Here is an 18,069-nt window from a genome sequence, read left to right on the forward strand (position 1 = left end):
CATGCGTCAATAAGTGCAGCTGCGTGGAGAAACAGTTTCTTTCCTTTAATCTTATCATCAAAGGTCAGCACATCCCGTTCTTGCAGGCTCTTCTGTTGCACTTATCATCTGTTCTGCATCACAAATTCACAACAGTCAAAACTGACCTCAGCATACTATCTTCACTCCCAGTTCAGACTGACCTCAGCATACTTAAGACAAAGTTGAATAACAAGTACATTATCAGGGTTATTTTAAAGACAGACAGGTACAAAGCAGCACAATAACATTTTCATCAGAAAGAAGACAAAGGTACAAATGTTTAACAGTGATAACATATATATATATATATATATATATATATATATATATATATATATATATATATATATATATATAAAAAATCTTTAACAGTCAGTATTCACGAGCTGGGTGCATATCCCTCACATCATGTTCCTCCAGGGTTGACGCGCAGTGCGCTTGATCAAACGTCCATTTGCAGTCACATAAAAGTCTTTCCCGGCTCCAGTCTCACAAAAACACAAAAACCCTCTGATATCGCTCTTTATCATTAAGGTTACCTTTGCATCATAGCACAGCCACCTTTGCCTCCACCAACGGCAGCTCCACCTTCACCAGACCAGGTTTAGTGCCTCACACGCAAATCCGCTCACCCGCAGCTAGGGTGGGCACCGGGTTGCAATCAAGGCCATATCATAGCAAATCCAATACTGTAGACATTAGATCCTCATTGTCCTCCTGCGGCAGGCCCATTATGATGAGTGACACAGTAGGATCAAATCCTGGTTTTAGACATTTATTGGCAAGTTGCGCCTCCATTGTCTCCATTCTTGCGCTCATTATCCCCACCTCCAGCTCCAAATGATCTCACATTTCCTTTGCAGTTTTTTCCCAAATTCATCTTCATTTTCTCTTGACTATCTTTAGTTAGTGAGAAGTTTAATGTCTAGTAACTTCCTACCTGTGCATTCTGATAAGACTGAAATGATGGTTCTTGGTCCAGCAAGGTATTGGCATCAAATCTGATCAGCCAGCGCTTAGCTTAATGTGTGTTATACGTCATATGGGCAAAGTGAGGAATCTTGGGGTAATTTTTGATCCTGCATTGTCTTTTGACCTCCACATTAGAGACATTACAAGGACTGCTTTCTTCCATTCGCGGATTATAGCAAAGATTCGTCCCATCCTGTCTATGGCTGATGCTGAGATTTTGATTCATGCATTTGTCTCTTCTAGACTGGACTACTGCAATGTTCTATTTTCTGGTTTACCACAGTCCAGTGTTAGGGGTTTTCAGCTGGTTCAAAATGCTGCTGCCAGACTTTTGACACAAAGCAGAAAGTTTGACCACATTATGCCCATTTTGGCATCCCTTCACTGGCTTCCAGTCACTGCAAGATCAGATGTTAAGGTTCTGTTTTAGATTATAAAATTGTTCATGGACTTGCACCTCCCTATCTGGCTGACCTGATAAGCCCCTATGTACCAGCTCTGGCCCTGCATTCCCAGAGTGAATAAAAAGTCTGCCGGTCACAGAGCTTTCTCCTACCGTGCCCCAGTTCTGTGGAACGATCTCCCGGCACACATACGACAGTCAGATACTGTGGAGACTTTTAAATCATGCTTAACGACTCATTTGTTTTCCTTGTTTTATTATTAGTTTTATTGTGTTATAATGTGTTTTTATTCTTGTGTTCTTTTATGGTTTTGTCTTTTAATTTTTTAATTTATTTTTCTCTGTTTTTATTATGCTGTGTGAAGCACCTTGAGGCGATCTCATTGTGAACTGGCGCTATATAAATTAATAAATTAATACATTTGAAATTTTAATTTGATAGTTAAACACCATGTTTTACTTGTTGCTCTGAGGATCAGTGATGATATGTGCCTTGATTGTCAGTATATACTGCTGCTTGGGATGATATGTGCTGGAGACATTTTGTGCAGGTGCCTTTGAACGTCGCCATACATCGTTGTGGCAACAATATATGCACTGCAACAATATGTGTTTTAACACTGTGTCACTATATAGTGATTTTGGCAGGATCTAGACATTTTCTGGTCCTAAAACTGTTGCCATGGTATTCATTGACCATGAAAACAGAGCTGTAGACAACTCTTTTGTGATGTTATCATGGATAGTTTTCTAGATATTGATGAAAACAGGTTTTTCGGTAATGGTGTCACTATTTAGGTGTTTTGGGCGGAAAAGCCACAGCTCAGACATGGTAGCAATGCATTTTTGTGATGTGTGTGTGTGTGGGGGGTGACCCTTCAGCCCATGAGGTCAAATGTTACGACCCTTTTCACTTGAATAAATTTTTTGGGCTCCTGGCCTAATAGTCACTGAATCACCTCATGTGCCTCTCACTTTAGTGTTCCCGGATTCAGTGTCGACTCAACATTTAGCATTTCCTGTTTCAGTGTCGACTCTACACTGAATTCTCATGAGATCTACTCTTTCTCTTTTTAAAATTTTCTTTTCTTTTTTTAAATTGAGACAAACAAAAAGTTACACAAAAACCTTACAGAGGATAAACACAGCAGTGCAAAAACAACATAATGAAAAAGAGGTTAATGTCCTCTGCTGTAGCTCCAGGAATTGTTCAAGATTTGTACTGGTCCTGTTTCACTGTGGGCTCAAAATTTGGCACTTCCTGTTTCCGTGTCAACTTGCTACTGAATTCCCGCAAGATCCAACAAGATCTCCTCTATTGTCAATCTAGGAAGTGTTCTATATTTTACACTTCCTGTTTCACTGTGGGCTCAAAATTTGGCGCTTCCTGTTTCCGTGTCAACTTGCTACTGAATTCCCGCAAGATCCAACAAGATCTCCTCTATTGTCAATCTAGGAAGTGTTCTATATTTTACACTTCCTGTTTCACTGTGGGCTCAAAATTTGGCATTGGCTGTTTCAGTGTGAACTTGCCACTGAATTCCCATGAAATTCCATGAGATCTCGTCTATTGTCAATCCAAGCAGTGTAGATTCAGGACGTGTTCAGCATTTGACACTTCTTGTTGGGCAGCATGGAGGTTTAGTGGTTAGCACTGTTGCCTCACAGCGAGAAGGTCATGGGTTAAATTCCCGCCTGTGGTCTTTCTGTGTGGAGTTTGCATGTTCTCCCTGTGTTTGCGTGGGTTTCCTCCTGGTGCTCCAATTAAATATAAGACAAAAAGGTAGGGTCAATGCAAGCCCTACCTATTCGTCTTATATTACTGTTACTGTAAAGTGCTTCGAAGGTTTTCATAAAACTAGTGAACAGTGATGTTGAAATAAGTCCAAAATTTTTTTTCTGTTTGTTCACAAAAAGTTGACAACTTAATAATTGAAATTTTTCTGGAGTCTGACTTGTTGTGCATTTCAATCTTCAACTTATATATCACTTCCTAAAAAAGTTTTAATTTGTTTTATGAAGTGATACCTTAGTTTAAATAACTTTAAACTAAGGTATCACTCCATAACAAACACTCTGAAAACACTAAGTTATTTAAACTAAAATAAAAAAGGATAATAAAAAGTTTAAATTTCATATGGAATGATATGTTAGTTTGAAGGTTGAAATTCAAAACTCAGACTCCAGAAAAAAATAAATAAAACAAATTTGACATTATCTGCTTTTTGTGAACGTGCAGGAGAAATTTCAGGATCACACTAATGTCATGAAGCTCGGCATTTTGAAGCCCATAATACAACCCAACCACTCACTTATGGTGTCATGTTGTTTCATAATTCAGACATTCAGACATTCAGAAACACCTACGGACATAATTTTAAGAAGCTCTAAGAAATTTCAACATGTTCACCACAGCAGGAGCATAAAGCACTTCAATCTGCAGAATAAGGACACATTTATTTATCAGTACATTTTACCCAGAATGCATTGCACTATGTTAATCATATGCATTTAGTCAATCAGCAGTTTCCTGCCAGCTTTTCTCTCTGAGTTTATTTATTGCTGCTGTGTTCCCTCTTTTCCTTATTAGATATTCAAATTCCTCCATTATAAGTGCTGCTCTCAGGCAGTGAACATTGCTGCTCACTCTTTACATTTTGTCATTGTGAAGCCAGTTGATCTGTGTTCGACCTCATGGGCTTCCTCTAAACAGATGACATTAGTGGAAAAATTGTGGAGTCTGTGGGTGGTGAGATGAAGTAATCACAAATACTTTTAGACTGCACTCCTGATCTGAGCCACGAAGAACAACTATCAGTCAGAATTCAACTTGTTGCAGTTGAGGATGCCCCAGAAAAAAAGAGCATTTTATGGGGTTCCTTGAGACTCGGAGAGCTCAACATCTCCTTTGGAGACTGTAGGGGGCAGTCTGATGATCATGGTGCAAATATGGAAGGGAAGAGGAAAGAAGTCCAAGTCAGACCTGTAGAAATAAATCAGAGTTGTGTTTGACTGTGTGACGTGTATATAAATAATAATATTTCTGTCTTGGTGATGGTTCAATTTGTTTCTTAAACTTGGTTAAATATGTTGGGGGGGAATTCAGTACCATAACAGAGCGTGGTGTGTCGGTGGTTCTAGTCCCGTGGCAGGAGCATCAACAGGTTAAGATTATACTTTCTGGGATCATTTCTATAGTTGCTGACTTGAGAAATGTGTTTTGAAAGTGTTTGGTTTCACCAACCACAATAAAGCGTTTTTATACTTCTTCCTGAGCATGAAATGGACAGAAAAAAAATGATACGTTTCATTTGTTTTTTTGTTTTTGGTGATTGTTCATTGTCTTGTCTCGGGGCGATGAGAGAAGGAGTATGGTCAGAGTGGTTCTAACACTGCGTATGGGATTTGGTGTGTAGAAATCAACCAAAATATGTTTCCATTATCAGTAGGTGTAGTGTGTTATTAAAAACAGTGACGGATACTTAAAAACCTACAAAAAAATGTGTTTTTGAGGTTACATTTGTTGTTTGCATGGCATTTAATGATACATTTATGTTGGCAGTAAAGTTGGAAAATCCATTATCTGGAAAGTGTGGATTCACTTAGTGAATCCACAGAAAATGACACTAAATTTAGGACAATTTTTCAATTAGTTCATAATCAATCGTTAATAATATCATCTTGTAAACACCATCCATATAATAAAAGAGTGTGTGTGTGTTAGTGTTAGCTCGCACACGTACATTTTCAACCTAAGGGCCCCAGTGACCTCCCCATTGATGCTCCCAGTCATCACACCAAGTTAGGTGTTGACTGCATAATTACTGTGGCTGTACATAGTGGAGCAGGTCATGATCTAACATATGAGGTTTTTTTTGTGTGTGTGTGTGCGTGTGCGCGTGTGCGTGTGTGTGTTCACTAAGGGTGTAGCAGTACATGTATTTGTATTGAACCATTTCAGTACGGGATGTTCAGTTCGGTACAGGGCTGTGCACAGGTTAGTTTGCGTGGCGTGTTTACATTCAGTGTTGCCAACTTAGCAACTTTCTTGCTAAATCTGGTGACTTTCCAAACCTTCTTGATGACTTATTTTCTCAAAGCGACTAGCGCCAAATCTAGCTACTTTTCCTGGCATTACCGGAGACTTTTCTGATGTTTGGGGACTGAAAGTGAAAGTCTCTGTTGTCATGGAGCAGCAGCGGTTCTCTCCCTCCTCTGCAGCCTGCAGCAGCCTGTAAAGCACACTCCCATAAGGAGTGTGTGTGACTGGGGGCAGTGTTGTGTGCTGTGCATGCTACTACACCCTATGTTTATGTATATGTTTGAGTGTTACGAGGGGCATAGACAAGCATTTTTGAAGAGACCAGCTACTGATGTCATGGTGCAGCTCTACTCTGATTGGGTGTCACCCGCGTCACTCAAACACAAAACGGATCAGATTGAAAAAGAATGTGACTTTTTAGCCTCTTAAAATACCTCTTAAAATACATCAAGGTTAACCATCTTTGAACTTGTCCAACGTCTGTGTCCCAAGAATTTTTCCTGTGGCGTAAGTAAGTCTGGGAACAACTTATTTTAAGTGATCTTGCTACATGGACAGACAATGTTATCAATATTAAATAAGCTTTCTCTTCAAATTCCGTCATTATTTACCATATTTTAGCTCAGATTTTTTTTTTAAGTGTATTAATGCAATGGTAATATCTAATTGAGGCAGGAAGTGCATTCAAACATCATCAAGGGCAAAAAACAAAAACCAAACAGCCTCATGCTGACATGCAGGATCAAAGTCGCCCACTTTGCTATTCACCTTATTCAGCCCCACCCACTTTTACAGCAGAGGCATTTCCGTTTTGGATTAGGACTTCAGGTGTGCGCTGTTTTCAGTATAGAACAACGGAAGATATTACATGGATAGAAACAAAAACCTTTTTTAAAAGCTCAAAGGGATCGACTCTGACTCACCCACACAGTTGAAGATGATATGAAAAAGTGGCCCTCGATTATTTTTAACTACTTTGTGTTGTCACTCAGCGTGGACAGTTTCGCTATGAGGAACTACGAGCTTTGCACCACACAGCACCGCTGAAGCTCCTATAAAAGCACAATCAAGTTAAAATACTACCCGACAAGTAGTATCACTGTAATGCCAAGATTACGTAACGTTATATACATATGGTGTTATTTCATGCAGTGTTTGGTTGTATCAAATGCCAGAAAATTAGTAAATAAGATAGCAGCTAATGCTATAAACACAGCTTACCCGTTTGTCTCACTAGCATCCCCCGTGACCTTTTCAACGGAGCGTTATAGTCCAATAATTTCTCTGGGTAAAGATCCAGTGGTGTGGGTTTTTTTCTCCATAAAATGAAAAGAATAGACAAGGACGTGTGGGTGGACTTTTCAAATTCAGCGCTTTTAGTCGACACTGGAGATCCTCGTATTTCAATGGAGGAGGGAACAAGTTAAATGCTGGTCCACAGCACTCAGATCTTTTTATATTTTATACTGTTTTGTTTGGTGTTTTATTATGTTTGTGATTTTCTACAAATAAAGTAATTATGATTAATGTCATGTTCAAACTCCAGTGGACGTCATGGATTCCACTCACACGTCACTCTACTTGGACCTGCTTGATCATGATGATGAAATTGATCGATTGGTGAAGATGGCCGACTTCATGATGGAGTGTTTCCGTGATCCCGGAGTCCCGGAGCACAAAGCTCCTCCTCCTACACCTCCTATGGAGGAACAGGTAGAGTTGGACAGAACACACAGTCAACAGGAGTATTATGTCATTACATCATGAATAAAATTATAAAGTTCAAAATGAACAAACACAAAATACTTTCAAGTGTCATAAAAGCAGGACGCTTGTCTTCAGTTCCGCCAGAAGCAACAAATAAAAACATTAAATACCGTGTTTGTTCAATAACATGAATGTAGATTTGACAAAAGATCAGCCACTCACACAGCAGAAAAAATATGAGTACTAATACTTTTGATCACTGCTAATGATGCATTATTTTGTTCATGAAAGAAGGCGCTGTTATGTTTAAAGTGCATATCTCACTCTAATCAACACTATCTTTACAAAAACTGTACACCAGATTATGAGTCATTACTTCCAACTCTTTAACTTGTGTAAGCCCTGATGTAGCTGATAAAAATAAAATTAGCCAAACAGCATCTGCACACAGACTCACAGCTGTTTTTAGTCATAACTGAATTAACCTCAGGTGCTGAGTATTTGGAGGCTGAAGGTCGCTCCACCTGTGTCCACTTACAGTCCACTTCATGACTTACACTGGGACACACAGTCAGTCTCTGTTGCTTTTTGTCTCCAAATATAATATGACTTTAATGTGGTTGTAATATTTTTGAATTTTGTCATCAGCATGTGTCTGTCTCCTCCTCTTTGTAACCCACAGTCAGTGTTACCTGATGTACGATAATTATCGTATTTGTACGATAGTTTTGCCCTCTGTACGATGTATGATCAATAATGGGAAAAAATCCAAAATGTAAGATAATTTCAGTTGGTTGCCCAAACACGCATCTCTCTCTGACACCCAAGAATCATTTTGCAGGCGTTGCAGTCAGGCGGCATCAAAGACACACCACACACAGGGCTGCTGCTGGCTTTGGCCATCCGGGACAAAGTCGTTTGAAATCCCACCCCCTCTCCATACAAAGTAATGAGTTCCCATCCAATCTCTGCCGTGACAGGAAGATTCCCCAACCAACAACATCTTTTTTTTTCGAAACTTTATTTCAACAAATGCAATAACAAACGAACAAAACAAATCAAATCAAATCAATTTTATTTATATAGCACCAAATCACAACAAACAGTTGCCCCAAGGCGCTTTATATTGTAAGGCAAGGCCATACAATAATTATGTAAAACCCCAACGGTCAAAACGACCCCCTGTGAGCAAGCACTTGGCTACAGTGGGAAGGAAAAACTCCCTTTTAACAGGAAGAAACCTCCAGCAGAACCAGGCTCAGGGAGGGGCAGTCTTCTGCTGGGACTGGTTGGGGCTGAGGGAGAGAACCAGGAAAAAGACATGCTGTGGAGGGGAGCAGAGATCGATCACTAATGATTAAATGCAGAGTGGTGCATACAGAGCAAAAAGAGAAAGAAACAGTGCATCATGGGAACCCCCCAGCAGTCTACGTCTATAGCAGCATAACTAAGGGATGGTTCAGGGTCACCTGATCCAGCCCTAACTATAAGCTTTAGCAAAAAGGAAAGTTTTAAGCCTAATCTTAAAAGTAGAGAGGGTGTCTGTCTCCCTGATCTGAATTGGGAGCTGGTTCCACAGGAGAGGAGCCTGAAAGCTGAAGGCTCTGCCTCCCATTCTACTCTTATAAACCATAGGAACTACAAGTAAGCCTGCAGTCTGAGAGCGAAGCGCTCTATTGGGGTGATATGGTACTATGAGGTCCCTAAGATAAGATGGGACCTGATTATTCAAAACCTTATAAGTAAGAAGAAGAATTTTAAATTATATTCTAGAATTAACAGGAAGCCAATGAAGAGAGGCCAATATGGGTGAGATATGCTCTCTCCTTCTAGTCCCCGTCAGTACTCTAGCTGCAGCATTTTGAATTAACTGAAGGCTTTTTAGGGAACTTTTAGGACAACCTGATAATAATGAATTACAATAGTCCAGCCTAGAGGAAATAAATGCATTAATTAGTTTTTCAGCATCACTCTGAGACAAGACCTTTCTGATTTTAGAGATATTGCGTAAATACAAAAAAGCAGTCCTACATATTTGTTTAATATGCGCTTTGAATGACATATCCTGATCAAAAATGACTCCAAGATTTCTCACAGTATTACTAGAGGTCAGGGTAATGCCATCCAGAGTAAGGATCTGGTTAGACACCATGTTTCTAAGATTTGTGGGGCCAAGTACAATAACTTCAGTTTTATCTGAGTTTAAAAGCAGGAAATTAGAGGTCATCCATGTCTTTATGTCTGTAAGACAATCCTGCAGTTTAGCTAATTGGTGTGTGTCCTCTGGCTTCATGGATAGATAAAGCTGGGTATCATCTGCGTAACAATGAAAATTTAAGCAATACCGTCTAATAATACTACCTAAGGGAAGCATGTATAAAGTGAATAAAATTGGTCCTAGCACAGAACCTTGTGGAACTCCATAATTAACTTTAGTCTGTGAAAAAGATTCCCCATTTACATGAACAAATTGTAATCTATTAAACAAATATGATTCAAACCACCGCAGCGCAGTGCCTTTAATACCTATGGCATGCTCTAATCTCTGTAATAAAATTTTATGGTCAACAGTATCAAAAGCAGCACTGAGGTCTAACAGAACAAGCACAGAGATGAGTCCACTGTCTGAGGCCATAAGAAGATCATTTGTAACCTTCACTAATGCTGTTTCTGTACTATGATGAATTCTAAAACCTGACTGAAACTCTTCAAATAGACCATTCCTCTGCAGATGATCAGTTAGCTGTTTTACAACTACCCTTTCAAGAATTTTTGAGAGAAAAGGAAGGTTGGAGATTGGCCTATAATTAGCTAAGATAGCTGGGTCAAGTGATGGCTTTTTAAGTAATGGTTTAATTACTGCCACCTTAAAAGCCTGTGGTACATAGCCAACTAATAAAGATAGATTGATCATATTTAAGATCGAAGCATTAAATAATGGTAGGGCTTCCTTGAGCAGCCTGGTAGGAATGGGGTCTAATAAACATGTTGATGGTTTGGATGAAGTAACTAATGAAAATAATGAAAATAACTCAGACAGAACAATCGGAGAGAAAGAGTCTAACCAAATACTGGCATCACTGAAAGCAGCCAAAGATAACGATACGTCTTTGGGATGGTTATGAGTAATTTTTTCTCTAATAGTTAAAATTTTGTTAGCAAAGAAAGTCATGAAGTCATTACTAGTTAAAGTTAATGGAATACTCAGCTCAATAGAGCTGAGTATTCCAGTAAATCAGAGTAAATCAGAAAGTACAAGAGATTAGTAAGGAAGAAGTGAGGGCTGCTATGAAGAAGATGAAGAGAAGAAAGGTAGTTGGTCCAGATGACATTCCAGTGGAGGCATGGAAATGTCTAGGAGAGATAGCAATAGAGTTTCTAACCAGATTGTTTAATAAAATCTTGGAAAGTGAGAGGATGCCTGAGGAGTGGAGATGAAGTGTGCTGGTTCCTATTTTCAAGAACAAGGGTGATGTGCAGAGCTGCAGTAACTACAGAGGCATAAAGTTGATCAGCCACAGCATTAAGTTATGGGAAAGAGTACTAGAAGCTAGGCTTAGAAAACAAGTGAAGATCTATGAGCATCAATATGGTTTCATGCTGAGAAAGAGCACTACGGATGCAATGTTTGCTCTGAGAATACTGTTGGAGAAGTACAGAGGCCAGAAAGAGTTACATTGTGTGTTTGTGGACTTAGAAAAAGCTTATGATAGGATGCCAAGAGAAGAGCTGTGGTATTATATGAGGAAGTCTGGAGTGTCAGAGAAGTATGTTAGGGTAGTGCAGGACATGTACAGGAATAGTGTGACAGTGGCAGGGGCGTGCTGGGAACATTTTTCAGCCCGGGAGTTTCATATCCAACCAGCCCAAAACCGTCAGCGCACAGAGATGATAAGAGTTCTGCTGTGGCATTTCAATCCAGCATTTATGTGCTGACTGACTGTGAAAATCGGGTGGCTTATAATCAGTGTTGCCACAGTTACTTTGAAAAAGTAATCCAATTACTGATTACTGATGACTCCTTGAAAAAGTAACTTAGTTACTTTACTGATTACTCAATTGTAAAAGTAACTAAGTTAGATTACTAGTTACTTTTTTAGTTACTTTCCCCAGCTGCCGACAACAACCCACGTCAACATGACAATGATACCTGTTTTGCCAAAACTCACTTGACTTCAATGAAAACAAATACTTGTTTTATAAAAAGTAAAATAAATACCTCTTTCTTGACCTCATATTTAACTATTGACAGCACTGTAACAGTAAAACTTGCAATTTCAAACCTACATTGTTTATAAATGTAACTATTAAATTCTAACATTTTTCTAACATTTAAATTCTCTAAACATTTTACTTGTCGAAATTATTATTATTTTAAGCAATATTAGTAGTTGTAGTACAAAACGGCTTAAAAACTGGACTGTTAATCTAGGGGTGTTGTGGGGGAGGGGGGCACATCCTTGCCCCACGCCCCCATTCCATCTGGATTCGCCCCTGCTTTGGCGTTTGAGCACAAAGAATGGATAACATTTATTTATGCAGAAAACAGGACCAGATTTACAGGTAAGAAAGTTTTATTGCGTTTTCACATCATGTGGTCCTCAGAAAGAGAGTTTAGGTGCATTTGAGTTGAAAACAGTGTTAGTTGTTGACGCGTCGCGGAGGATCAGCTGTTTTTAACGAGACGATACCGAGCGGCTCAGCTCAGAATTCTAAATATGAGGTCTGTCCATAAAGTATAGGTCCTTTTTAATTTTTTCAAAAACTATATGGATTTCATTCATATGTTTTTACGTCAGACATGCTTGAACCCTCGTGCGCATGCGTGAGTTTTTCCACGCCTGTCAAGGGCTTCCCACAGTGCGAGACGTCGCTCAGCGCTCTCAGGCGCCGTCATCAGCCTGTTTCAAGCTTAAAACCTCCACATTTCAGGCTCTATTGATCCAGGACGTCGTGAGAGAACAGAGAAGTTTCAGAAGAAGTCGGTTTCAGCATTTTATCCGGATATTCCACTGTTAAAGGACATTTTTTTAATGAAAGACGTGCGGACGCCACAGGAAAAACACCTCTGTTGGAAGCCTTAAGGACAAGTTGGAACATGTCCAGCTGTTAAACAATTTCTCATATACTCACTCCACTGAAAGCCATCAAAAGCCGCCTGGATTTTACAAATGGTTATCAACACGGAGGTGTTTTTCCTGTGCCGCCGCACCGCGCCGGCTGCGTCCCGACGCGCGGACCCGTCCGCACGTCTTTCATTAAAAAAATCTCCTTTAACAGTGGAATATCTGGATAAAATGTTGAAACCGACTTCTTCTGAAACTTCTCTGTTCTCTCACGACGTCCTGGATCAATAGAGCCTGAAATGTGGAGGTTTTCAGCTTGAAACAGGCTGATGACGCCGCCTGAGAGCGCTGCGCGACGTCTCGCACTGTGGGAAGTCCTTAAAGCGACAGTATCACCTCAAAATCTCTCATCAGCCGTTAAAATTTTCACTGAAAACCAGCTTAATTTTTCGAACCGTGTCCACTTCGATGTGTCTCACAGGTTTAGAAAAAATTTTGATCAAACAAAGCGCCAGTCTCTCAGCAACTTCTCAGACAAAGGAATTCCGACGAGGGGCTGGACGACTCCTCCCACAAGGAGTGCTCACAGGCGAATGACGTCACCGACAGGCGTGGAAAAACTCACGCATGCGCACGAGGGTTCATGCATGTCTGACATAAAAACATATGAATGAAATCCATATAGTTTTTGAAAAAATTTAAAAGGACTGTTACTTTATTGACAGCCCTCGTAAAGGAGGGAAAAAAGTATAAAAATGTCTTTGTAAAGCTCAGTGCAGGTGTGCTGATCACCGCGCTTTAAGAGGTGAGGACGAGTCGAGCAGCTGGAAAAAAAAAACGCGGATGAAAAGCTCACAGCTCACTTAAAGTGGGCAGTTCAGTCGAACCCCGACCTCCTGCCCACGGACCAAGTTTAATGCTGCTATCGACCCACAATGAAAAATAATAGTAACGCACAGTGACATGGAGAAGTAACTTTAATCTGATTACTGATTTGGAAAGATTAACGCGTTAGATTACTCGTTACTAAAAAAAGTGGTCAGATTAGAGTAACGCGTTACCGGCAGCACTGCTTATAATAGAAAGTAAAAGCTAGTTAGTTAAAACAAGAACGGTATTGTTAACTCACCATTTTCGGCCATTTTTCAGCCAATTTTTCACTCCTGCGAGAATTTTTTGGAGTGCACCGAGTTTCAGCTTAATCGTGCGTCCTGCATCGTGCAGTCTACATGGAGTAACGAGCTGTGTTTAACATCTCACGACCACCTCCCGATGGGGAATCATATGGTCGGTTGAATATCAACCCTGTTTGATATTTTGGTCGGCCGTCGTGACTCGTGAGGGTTCCACGCTGCTGAAGCAGCGCTACAAGCATCTACGTGCTGATTACGTCGCGCACTGTGCGTGTGCAAACACCGGAGAGAGCAAACTGATCTCATGTAAAGTCTTGTGTTTTTTTTTATTGCGTTCCCTCACAATAACCTAATATCATATTAAAGTTCATGTCTATCAGCGCGCACAGTGAGTGGAATCAGGTGGGGGGAGACTGAACGTATATGCACGCGCACACACACACACACACACACACACACACACACACACACACACACACACACACACACACACACACACAGCAGACAACAACAGGATTCACCACAGATGAGGGAATAAGTTGCTACACCTTGCGCAGCTGTATGACTCCGTATGAAATATAGTTTATTTATACAACAGTGTAAGTAGCAACACTGGTTATGAATGTTTATGTTTTCTTTTTTGTCCTCTCATGAATCACGTTGCTGTCTGCTGTGTGCGCGCGCGCATATGCGCTCAGTCTCCACCCACCTGATTTCACTCACTGTGCGCGCTGATAGACATGAAATACATTTTTTTTTAAAAAGAAACGCGACCCCGACGTGTGGTTTTTGAAGGTACAATGTGAGCAGTCAGATCACATCAGAGCATCAGTGTGAGAACATGAATCGTGCGCTCTGAACTTTTAAACCCTGCGGTTTAAAATATCGTACAGTGTATGCCCAGCCAAGTCAGTGTCTTTTTCTTTTTCTTAATCTAGCTTTTTCAGCTCCACCTGGCTTTTTTCCGTCCATCTTTTCCTTCACGGGCCACTCCTCCTGTACTTGCTAGTAGCGCAAGTCCCATCTGAGCACACAGGGCTTGGTTGGACTAAACTAACTGTAATGAATGCATAGGGGTGTTAAACATGTAATGGGATGTCCTTACCTCGGGCTTTGGAAAAGATAACGTTGCAAAAGAAGCAGTCTTGTTATTTTCTTGTGAATTTTTGTGATTGTAACACATTTATAACACTTAATGTCTTTTCTTTAAGATACAGCAGCCCAAGTGTCTTGCTGTGTAGCCTAACAGTGGTGGTCATATATGTATGTCTATATTAACACCCCCTCACAACGGCCCCAGGTTGGACCAGCCCACCAGGAAAACTCAAGACTCTCCCGATTACCCAGCACGCGGTAGGACAGTGGTGAGATGCGCAGTCAGAATGACAGACTCATTCAAGGTGGAGGTGAGATTACACCAAGGATCAGCTCTTAGTCCTTTCTTGTTTGCAGTGGTGATGGACAGGTTGATGGATGAGATCAGACAGGAGTCCCCGTGGACTATGATGTTTGCAGATGACATTGTGATCTGTAGTGAGAGTAGAGAGCAAGTTGAGTTTTGTCTGGAGAGGTGGAGATATGCTTTGGAGAGAAGGGGAATGAAAGTCAGTAGAAACAAGGATGTGGATTTATGGATGTGCTGAGGGAGGACATGCAAGTGGTTGGTGTGACAGAGGAAGATACAGAGGACGTGAGATGGAAACGATTGATCTGCTGTGGCGACCCCTAACGGGAACAGCTGAAAGACAAAGAAGACTTTCAATTAAGCAATCAGCACCATGTACAGTTTATAATTTTATTATATTTCTATTAAGCAACCACAATCAAAACTTTTCATTTATCAAGTGTCATTTTACAAATGTAAAGTCATGTGTGGATCCTTGTGGAGAAGTTGGACCGGTTTCCCACTCAGTGCAGCATGGAAGCCTTCATAAATGTTATTCTCTTCTGGGAACCTGTTTCTTATCGCCATAACTGCACAGGCTGGAATCACCTTTCTGCATTTCCTCCCAAGTTTGCCACAGACCCACCAGATAAAACTGTGGTAAGTTGAGTGTCTGTACAATCTGAAACAATAAAATTCAATAACTAAGAAAAATATTTTTGGACAATGCATTCAGAGTGAAACACTGCAATCATTGCTAATTTTATTATTATTCTACAATACAGTCAAAATACAATATGTATACATTTAATAATTATATATATATATATATATATATATATATATATATATATATATATATATATATATATATATATATATAATTATCCCAAGTGAGGCTTCAGAATTAGCTCATTGTGTAAAAACAGATGTGTGATATTTTCACTTTGTAAAAATGACAAAGCTGCAGTTAATGTCGATAAACTGTCCAGAGTTTATGTTTCTAAATGAAACCATGAGTGAAACTTGTCGGATGTTTCTTTGAGTGACGTGACGCGTTGGATCATGTTGTCTGATGATGAAATGACATTTATAAAGTTACATGAAGCTGTTTCACTTTTTCTCGTTGTTTACAAAACATTAGTATAGAATAATACAATGATCCAATTATCAGAGGGGTATTCCAGCAAACTCCATGAAACCAAATCCCCTCTTATTTTGACAAGTTGCAACTTTCTAGGCAAGGGTTTCATTCCAACAATCTCAGTAACGTCAAGTCTTGCTGAGTTACCGTAGTAACTTATACTTCTGAACTACTCTGGTCACTACTAGGCTAATTGTCAGGCTTAGCCTGAGTTGCCGCTGAACCAAACCTGTCAACTCTGGGAAATATCAGAGAGGGAGATATTTTTTGCCATAAACTTATAATGAATGTACAACCCAACCTTGAGCCCTGTAGAGTGTTGTGCATATTTTCTTTCTTTCTTATTAATTAGTTAATTAATCCCAATTAATTAATTAATTAATTGCACAGTATGTAAAATAGTAAATAAATGAATAAATTAAAAAGTCCAGTGGAGCTAAGTGCCACTCTTAGCAGCTTTGAGTTCATCTTTTCTCGGTTTGAAGTCACTGGCCTTGCAATCTAAGTTGAGTTTGAAAGTCAAAGTCAAAGTTAACTTTATTATCCCAGAAGGGAAATTCAGATGGTCAAGGTGCGTATAATACAGACAACTTCAGACAAGATAGACAAACTTAAAAACAGATAAATAAATAAAAGACAGATAAACACCCCCCTCCCCCATGCCTCTCTGGCTCCTCTCCACACAGCTAAGCTGCTGCATACCACACACACACACACACACACACACACACACACACACACACACACACACACACACACACACACACACACACACACACACACACACACACACACACACACACACACACACACACATAGTACTACAGTGTCAAGTCCCCTGCTGAGAACTGTGTCTTTCATTAACAATTTTGCAGAGGGAACAAATGACTTGCTGAACCTGCTTGTCCTTATTTTCCTTTGTAGTAGCCTCCCCTTACCACGCTGGCTTTTAACTGAAATCTGTTATGTAAAGGGTGGGTACTGTCTGCAAGAATACTTTCAGCCTTGTGTAGTACGATATCTTGAAGCAGCTGATGTTTGATTGCACCCAGTTATCCTACTAGCTGTTTTAATAATACATTGCAATTTTCAGCTTCCAAGAATTGTGTACAGATCCTTGCAACATGGGGCCGTGCATTATCCTGCTGCAACATGAGGTGATGTTCTTGGATGGCACAACAATGGGCCTCAGGATCTCGTCACGGTATCTCTGTGCATTCAAAATGTCATCAATAAAATGCACCTGTGTTCTTCGTCCATAACAGATGCCTGCCCATACCATAACCCCACCGCCACCATGGGCCACTCGATCCACAACATTGACATCAGAAAACCGCTCACCCACACGACGCCACACACGCTGTCTGCCATCTGCCCTGGACAGTGTGAACTGGGATTCATCCGTGAAGAGAACACCTCTCCAACGTGCCAAACGCCAGCAAATGTGAGCATTTGCCCACTCAAGTCGGTTACGACGACAAACTGGAGTCAGGTCGAGACCTCGATGAGGACAACGAGCATGCAGATGATCTTCCCTGAGATGGTTTCTGACAGTTTATGCAGAAATTTTTTGGTTATGCAAACCGATTGTTTCAGCAACTGTCCGAGTGGCTGGTCTCAGACGATCTTGGAGGTGAACATGCTGGATGTGGAGGTCCTGGGCTGGTGTGGTTACACGTGGTCTGTGGTTGTGAGGCTGGTTGGATGTACTGCCAAATTCTCTGAAACGCCTTTGGAGACGGCTTGTGGTAGAGAAATGAACATTCAATACACGAGCAACAGCTCTGGTTGACATTCCTGCTGTCAGCATGCCAATTGCACGCTCCCTCAAATCTTGCAACATCTGTGGCATTGTGCTGTGTGATAAAACTGCACCTTTCAGAGTGGCCTTTTATTGTGGGCAGTCTAAGGCACACCTGTGCACTAATCATGGTGTGTAATCAGCATCTTGATATGGCACACCTGTGAGGTGGGATGGATTATCTCAGCAAAGGAGAAGTGCTCACTATCACAGATTTAGACTGGTTTGTGAACAACATTTGAGGGAAATGGTGATATTGTGTATGTGGAAAAAGTTTTAGATCTTTGAGTTCATCTCATACAAAATGGGAGCAAAACCAAAAGTGTTGCGTTTATATTTTTGTTGAGTGTAATACACAAAAAACACAATAAACAGGCTTGTTGTCAAAACTTAGTA

The 18,069-nt window shown here is 40.4% G+C and overlaps 1 non-coding gene across 1 annotated transcript; it reads left to right on the plus strand.

The window, feature by feature from the left end:
- The first annotated feature begins 4,563 nt into the window (after window positions 1-4,563).
- LOC117522716 lies at window positions 4,564-4,781 on the plus strand. Its single transcript, XR_004564303.1, has one exon. It is a non-coding gene; the product is annotated as a small nucleolar RNA U3 (small nucleolar RNA).
- Window positions 4,782-18,069: the final 13,288 nt, after the last annotated feature.

This window comes from Thalassophryne amazonica, chromosome 12 (genome assembly GCF_902500255.1).
Source record: "Thalassophryne amazonica chromosome 12, fThaAma1.1, whole genome shotgun sequence".
Taxonomy (NCBI): Eukaryota; Metazoa; Chordata; class Actinopteri; order Batrachoidiformes; family Batrachoididae; genus Thalassophryne; species Thalassophryne amazonica.